Below are 8696 nucleotides of genomic sequence, written 5' to 3'. Positions count from 1 at the left end.
CTGGAAGAGATTCCACAGTTAACATTATTATGCTGAGCTAATACATGATGCCAGCAGCTTCACAGTTAATAAAACCTGTTTTACACGGACGACTTTCCACTGAAAATTGACTACTCGATTAGAGTGTGTGCTTCGAGGGTCTGCGTGTAAATCAGGAGCCAACCACGACTCGAGCGGATCAGTGACGTCAATGATCACCTACATCTGCATCTACGTTTATAATTCACAAACCACCAAACGGTGTGTGGTGGAGGGCACTTTACATGCCACTGTCATTACCTCCCTTTCCTGTTTCAGTTGTGTATGGTTCGCAGGAAGAACGACTGCCAGAAAACCTCTGTGTGCACTCGAATCTCTCTAATTTTACATTCGTGATCTCCTCGGGAGGTATAAGTAGGGGGAAGCAATATATTCGATACCTCATCCAGAAATGCACCCTCTCGAAACCTGGACAGCAAGCTACACTGTGATGCAGAACACCTCTCTTGCAGAGTCTGCCACTCGAGTTTGCTAAACATCTCCGTAACGCTATCACGCTTACCAAATAATATGATCATTCCACTTCAAATTGTTCTGTACGCATACTCCCAGATATTTTACAGAAGTAACTGCTACCAGTGTTTGTTCCGCTATCTTATAATCATACAATAAAGGATCCTTCTTTCTATGTATTCACAATAGATTACATTTCTCTGTGTTAAGGGTCAGTTTCCACTCCCTGCACCAAGTGCCTTTCTGCTGCAGATCTTCCTGCATTCCGCTGCAATTTTCTAATGCTGCAACTTCTCTGTATACTACAGCATCATCTGCGAAAAGCCACATGGAACTTCTGACACTATCTACTAGGTCATTTATATGTATTGTGAAAAGCAATGAGCCCATAACACTCCCCTGTGGCATGCCAGAGATTACTTAGACGTCTGTAGACGTCTCTCCATTGAGAACAACATGCTGTGTTCTGTTTGCTAAATCTCTTCATTACAGCCACACAGCTGTTCTGATATTCTGTAGACTCTTACTCTGTTTATCAGGCGACAGTGCGGAACTGTATCAAACGCCTACCTGGGAGCCTGTATCTAATATTTTCTATGCCGAGTGCGGAGTTCTAAAATTCGGAGAATGCGGAATACTGCGCATGCACAGAAGGCATAGGCGTACCATATTTGTTTACAGTTGTGGATTTACAGCAAAAGACAGACAGAACATTTTTGAGCACAATTCTCATAGTGAGTATCCATCATCAATTGTTAATAAATGTTGCTCATTTTTTGGTATTGTCACAGTATATATGTATATAAATTATTTGTATTTTATAATTTCGTGTTATTTTTTAAAAATGGAATGGACAAAGAATTTCATCACTGCCCTGATTTCTGCATATCAGGGCAAAAACTTTCTAATAGTTGCAGAACATTCACTGTACCACAACAAGGTAAACTTGTAACTTCTGTAACGTTCTTTGTGGTCCTTGTATCTTTATACTACTTATAGGTGCAAGTAGATACATAAACGTGTAGAGAAGTATTATCGACAAATCTTGTATTTTTTCTAGAATGCAAGGAAAGAGTATTTGGAACATGTAGCAACAAAAGTGGCCGAAGTCTTGCAACGCATTACCGCTGATGACTGCAAGGCCAAATTCTCAACTTTGTGGTCTCACTATGGCGCTGAACTGAAGAAAATACATCAGAACAAGAGCAGTGGCTCATCCAGTGCCGTATACAGGCCGAGAGTCTGGTAGTTTGATGTTTTACATTTCCTGAAAGACTTCATTACACCACGCGAAAGCCGGTGTAACATTCCGAACAGTGTTGTAAGTATTTTTAGTTAACTTTTTATTCTCATACACAGCAGTTTGTAACAGTGCTTTCTATTGACAAAGTTAAGTTTGTTAATGCTGTTTGTGCTGCTCTGAAATGAAGAAAAAGATTTTAGTGAATTTTAAATAAAATATTGAGCATAGTTTTGAGATAAGCTATTAAATGTAGGAAGAAGAGAGAGCTGAAATTGCATGTATTATCAGTAAAGGAAAATGTAGTTAACTTTTACTGAGTAACTGAATATATTACTTGAAGCAGTAACTCCAGAGGCATTCAGTGAATGTAGCATAGCTGGCAGTTATAGAACATTAGCTCTATTTAGTATGTGTATTTGTCCATTGCATCTATAACAGCAGTAACTGCTGCAGATATATCTTGCCAGATTCACTGAACTTGTACACAACTTTTTGCAGAATTAATTTCTTAAAATGCTTCATGAATGAAACATGTATTTTTCATCTAACTTTACAATTCATACTCAGCTTGTACATTTAAATGACCCATACAGGAACAGAAAATTGAACACAGTGCAATAAAAGTGGATATATTTATGGACTGAGTAGTGTAATCTGCACTGGCACTGTAAACAAGTGCTTTCTTGTGTGGTGGTTTATGCTGAGCATGGTGTTACTTTAATGATCAGCTTCTTTACCAGTTAAATATATGTTAAAGAGTTGAAATGTTTGGCAAATAGAAATGCTTGGCAGAGAAAGTATGTCAAGTGCTGTGAAAACAAATTTAATTTCCTTATTTAATTCCATTCATTCTGGAGGTTTTATTCTGTATTTAAAGGTATTCACCTTACTGGAGAGTTTCCTCAGAATATGAAATTTTAATTTAGGCACAACTGAGTGTAACATGCTAAGTGCTCATAACTGTTTAGACTGTGGTACAAGATTTTTCAGTTCTTAAGACATGACAGCCACTACTTAACTTACCGTTAACATACCCACTATTCCACATCACCTTTACTTCAGTTGTTGAGCTATTTATGTGATCATCATTGTTCATTCCTTCAGAAGGTCTTCTTTATTTATTTAGAACCTACATTAATCCATGATTCATAGCAAGCATGTAGTGAAGCCTTTGTGGTATTTACACGTTTTGTGGACACTACTCTCATTGTGGCTGTAGGTTCTTATCCCTGCTGTCATCTATGTGTGATTGCTAGCATTGCTTTTCCTTTGTACAGTTTTCAAAGGTGATGAGATACATTCTCTATGAAAAAGAAATTTTTTCTTGGTAACCTGTTTTATAAGTTACTGTTTATTGTTCTCTACAAAGTTATCTGGTAGGAGCTAATATATATATATATATATATATATATAATAGAGGGAAACATTCCACATGGGAAAAATATATCTAAAAACAAAGATGATGTGACTTACCACACGAAAGCGCTGGCAGGTCGATAGACACACAAACAAACACAAACATACACACAAAATTCTAGCTTTCGCAACCAACGGTTGCCTCATCAGGAAAGAGGGAAGGAGAGGCAAAGACGAAAGGATGTGGGTATTAAGGGAGAGGGTATGGAGTCATTCCAATCCCGGGAGTGGAAAGACTTACCTTAGGGGGAAAAAAGGACAGGTATACACTCGCGCACACACACACATATCCATCCACACATACAGACACAAGCAGACATATTTAAAGACCAATATGTCTTTCCGCTCCCGGGATTGGAATGACTCCTTACCCTCTCCCTTAAAACCCACATCCTTTCGTCTTTCCCTCTCCTTCCCTCTTTCCTGATGAGGCAACCGTTGGTTGTGAAAGCTAGAATTTTGTGTGTATGTTTGTGTTTGTTTGTGTGTCTATCGACCTGCCAGCACTTTCGTTCGGTAAGTCACCTCATCTTTGTTTCTATTTTATATATATATATATATATATATATATATATATATATATATATATATATTTTTTTTTTTTTTTTTTTTTTTTTTTTTTTTTTTTTTTTTTTTTTTTTTTTTTTTTTTTTTGAGGGATGAGTCTCTGAGATGTTGAAAGAAGCCAAGGCTTTAACATGTTATTTAATCAAATGAAAAGTCAGATTGTCATAAAATATTATAGTATTTCAATGCTGATATTAACTGAATTGAAACCTTTCTGTGAAGATACTCCATGGAGTAAAAGAACTTGCCACATAATACATCTTTAATTTATGAATGTACCTAGAGTAAATAAGACACCCAGTAGTTGGAGTGGGCTTAGTGTGGCTGCTTTGCATGTATATGTAAACCAGTCACGTAATACAGTTTTGTACACATCTCTTCGGTGGGGCAGGTACCTCCCCCACTCTAAAAGAAATGGTCTTCACAAAGGGAAGTCACATTCTGTCCCAACACACAAAATGATGTGACACATTAATATAAGCCTGAAGAAAAGCAGGATGTGATAGATACAGCAAGTTTTGCCCATAATGATTAGTTGTAAAATCTCAAAATTATTTTGCCATTCACCAAAGAATTTATCAGTTGCTATCCTTCCTCCTTCCCAGCCTAGATCCTGGATATACTCTACTTTAGTTTACTTAGCAATTCCACTACATTTCTGTCCAGAGATTTTTCTACTGGCACTGTACTCATACTTAGCATTATTTTTAAAAACAGAGAAATATTGGTGACAAAGGGTTAGTGTTTTAGTGCTAATTCCCCTCATCTCCCTTCTTCCCCTCCACCCCCCACTCCCCATTTACACGATTTCTTGGTTGTGTTGGCATACTGATGTGTAACATAGCCTGAGGTCTGGTTTAGATTATGTGGTGTCAGTTTCATTGAAAGTTTGGGGAGCTGACATTTGTGAATGCAAACAAAATGTGTGGTATGCACCACATGTGACTTTATTTTTAACCTGCAACATGTTAATGTAATTACCCTGGGCTTTCTTCCAGCAACTAGGCAGTTCTCTGTTGGGTTGGTGGCGATGGGAGGAGAGTATTCTGGTATGTTATGGTTAAATAGTATGGGGGTGTCTCTCAGCTGCAAAGCCCACTTATAATCTGACAGGGAATCCACAGGGTCTTCTCCAATGTTAGCAGTTTTGGATGACTCAGTGCCACCAACATCAATGTCATTGTCACTTAGCTCTGAAGTGGTGTGGAAAGTAAAAATGTGGAAGTACTCATGGATCTTCTTCTTTGGAAGGGAAATACTACATTCCAGTTGTTTCTGTGATGTTACAATCATTTAGGGACGATGAAGAAGATGTATCTATTTGGAGTAAGGGACCCTTATCCAGAAATGACAGTCAGAAGTTATAAGTGGAAACCACTCTGATGCCTTTGACAATGACACTTTTCTACTGTAAGGTTTTTGCTTCCCATATTTTGGGAGTAAGTAGTATGGATCAAGACAAGAAAAAAATTGTCTGGTAAACATGGGTCCTAAAACACTTACCTTAGGAGCTATGATCAATTAGTCAGTATAAGAGATGTTTCATAGTAGCAAATATGAATAAGTGTTTATATAGCTCTTAAGGTGTGCACTTTCAAATGGATGCATGCTGGATTTTTTTATTGATTTGGTTTGTACTACCTCCTCCCAGAAGTACAGAAAGCAAAGAGATTACGATATAAGAGTTTCTCTGTCAGAGGTATGAGAACAATTTTCGCATATGACTTACAGCTTTGCTCTTTTTTGACTAGGGCCTCTTACCTCAAAATGATACATTTTCCTCCCTCCATCATGTATCAAAGTTGGTAACATCATTACAGACTCTCCCTGTAATACTTTTATTTCATTGTTCAAGCGGACTGTACTGATTATGGTGCAGTGAATGTTGTGTACCAAGTGTAGTCAAAATTATGAAAGCTCTCTCACAATGCAAGACCAAAGTAATAACAAAAAGTATGCAATCAGATATACCATTTCTTCCACCTGTAACTATTAATAGACAATGATGGTCAATGGTGTTCAGTTTTTGTTCTGGTTCTTTACTGAATATGCAGTTTGACACATCACTGGCCAGTTACATATTACTTAATCACTTAATTGGTCTCCAGCTTAAATGACATTTACTTCATTATATTTACATAATTATTTTTTTACTTCTCGGCTGTATTTCACTCATTACTTATTTTCCAAAAAAATTGCCTCAATTACAATAATATGACACCCCTACAATTACTGTTTACTAACCACAGGACACTAAACATTTGAAATAATTTGATATGTCTTAGCTGTAAATGGTGTAGAGAATTCTCACAGTTCTCAGTGGACTAGGCAGTATAATATTCATGTTGACTGCTTACAAAAACAGCTTATTCTTGAAGAGTTTTGTTTAGTGAGACCTTCATTAATGTGTAACCAGACCAGATAGCAGCTTAACATCACTCACTGTGGATAGTAGAAAACTAGAGCACAAGTGTGTTGAGTAATTGTTCATGGCATGAAGACTTGATTTCAGTAAAATTTTGGGTAACATTTGTGATAAATGTGGTTGTTCAGATGGATAATGATATATGATATTGTCAATACACAGTGACCAAATGTGTTATCAATAAGGCTCATCAATTTGGAAATTCTCTTTTGATATATGTGGCCTTGTGATCCATTTAATGTAGAAATGAATTCCAGTTTGCTACAATTAAATGTTTAATGAAAAAACAGCAGAATAAAACTCTTCAGTATTTATGTAGTCAGTTCAGTTGATTAGCCTCCTTGTAAGTCATCAGTCATGTTTCATTAAATGTCACATTATTAGATCTGCATGGAACAATTTCAGTTATATGTTGATAAAATATTATATACAACATTGGGTCATATAGTTACTGGTTTGTCCTCTCTGCAGCCATGCTCAAAGCAACCTGAGGTCTAATACACAACTAAAATGAGGGAATTTTACAGGTGCCTCACAACTCTGGTACAGAAATCCCGAGGACTAGGAAGACGCCTGACAACTCAGTGATAGAAATCAACAGGACTGAGATCATAATTTTTTATGATGAGAGTAGTAATGTAAGTCAGGTCAATAACATTTTTCCTTTTTATTGTACAGTAAGTAATAATTGATATACTGAAACATTTTTTTCCCTTAGATCGATAGCCCACTATGTACACCAAATAGTGAACGCCCAGATATCACAATTGATGTAAGTAAAAGACTCGTTTGAGGTAATGTTCATAACCTCCTACACAAATAAGTTCATTCCAGCTTGCAAATACAGAGATTAAATCTTAACTTCCCAGCGTTACTTTTATTTATAACAGTAGCCGTTAATGAAATTAAACAAACTTAAACAGTCCTCTTGAACACTAATGCCATTTTTCATTACAGAATATGGATGTGGTGGTAGTTAACAACAGTGCTGAATTTGAGGTGCTTAGTACTCCAGTGGTTTCTGGTGCATATTCCACTACACCAAAAGTTCGGAAGATGAGAAAGAGTGATAGTAATCCCTTACTAAATACAGTACTGGAGAACTTAAACTCAAAATTAACCCAAAAGGCATTAGACCCATCTCCACATGATGCTTTGGGACACTTCATTGTTGAAGAGTTGTCCAGAATACGAAATCCAATGACTGTGAGAGACACAAAACATAAGATACTGAAATTTATCATGGAAGCTCAAATAATGGATGATAATTGTTGAATTGTATGCATTTAGTGTTTATTACTTTGAAAATACATTACCATTCAAAAATTGAAGTTTTTAATTGACTCCATTGCCAAGGGACAGAAACACTCGTATTAAAATATTCACAGTATTCACAGACTTCCTTTGCTTGCCTCACAGTTCTGCTGGTGTACGCTACCCCACAGAGCACCAGCACGCCATGACCCTTCCTCCATCGTACAAGACTCCGTGTTTTCCACGTCTCTGGTTGACATATATGTGCTGTCTGTTTCATCAATCTAAAAAAATATGTAAAATGCAAAGTGTTTCCGTAATTAATTCCACTTTGTCTACAGCAAGTTTAATAGTTGTCAGTAATGGTCAGAAAGGTTGCTCAGAATACCAAAGGCATTTTCAACAACTCGTCTTGCCCTTGATAATCTGTAATTGAAAACATTTTTGTGAGTTTCATTTTTATAGTCTTTACAGGGCTTCATGCTGTATGACTGGAGTCTGAAAGCGTCATCTGCCACAACAACATGTGGAAGAGATATGTTGAGTTTTTTTAGCACTTTTTCTTGTGGAACTTGCAACTAATTTTCCCTTAGTGCAGAGCTTACTTTACATTGCTGAAAGACTCCTCCATCGCTTACTCGCCCATTGCACCCAATGTCAATCAGAGAAAACCAATACTTAGCATCAACGATTGCCTGTAATACAATGCTATTAAATTTTTTGTAATTATAATAAAGTGAGTCAGCTGATCTTGGTGCAGCAATCGCAACATGTTTCCCATCCATTGCACCTGTCAATAAAACAACAGAGATGATTTGTCAATTTTGTTTAAGTAGATTTTATTTGGAGACAGTTATAATAAACTACACAAAATGTAAATTCCTTGATTAAGTAACATACCTAAGCAATTTGGGAACTGCCACAGTTCATCAAACATGTCATCAGTCAGCTGCCACTCTCTTTCTGTTGTTGGAGCCTACAGAATGGTGACAGCAGTGAGATATTGATGACATTGTTTTCACAGTAATGATGGAGGATATTGGTTTTGGTGGGACGATACTTCAACTATAGCTTTAAAGAACACACTTACCTTCAAATATTTATCTTTCAGTACATCTCGAATTGCTGTGCATACTTGCATGATAATATGTGAAATACTCGGCACAAATATTCTGTGCAAGAATGACAAACTCTTGTAACTTTCCCCTGTTGCCAAGAACCTGAGAGTAACAGCAAGCCTGTAAAAAAATTTTTATTCATTCACACATCAAGTTCAATAGATCCAATACTGAATGACTC

At 36.7% G+C, this 8696-nt stretch overlaps 1 long non-coding RNA gene across 2 annotated transcripts; it reads left to right on the top strand.

Annotated features, from left to right (window-relative positions):
- The first annotated feature begins 1618 nt into the window (after nt 1–1618).
- Nucleotides 1619–7488, top strand: LOC124553659. Of its 2 annotated transcripts, XR_006968100.1 has the most exons (4): nt 1619–1813; nt 6671–6781; nt 6862–6915; nt 7101–7488. It is a non-coding gene; the product is annotated as an uncharacterized LOC124553659 (long non-coding RNA). The 2 variants fall into 2 exon arrangements; XR_006968099.1 differs by lacking the exon at nt 1619–1813 and having other exon boundaries at nt 6375–6781.
- The last annotated feature ends 1208 nt before the right edge of the window (nt 7489–8696 follow it).

This window comes from Schistocerca americana, chromosome 11 (genome assembly GCF_021461395.2).
Source record: "Schistocerca americana isolate TAMUIC-IGC-003095 chromosome 11, iqSchAmer2.1, whole genome shotgun sequence".
Lineage (NCBI taxonomy): Eukaryota > Metazoa > Arthropoda > Insecta > Orthoptera > Acrididae > Schistocerca > Schistocerca americana.
Note: the sequence above shows the minus strand (reverse complement) of the source record. Positions and strands in the feature narration are given on the sequence as shown.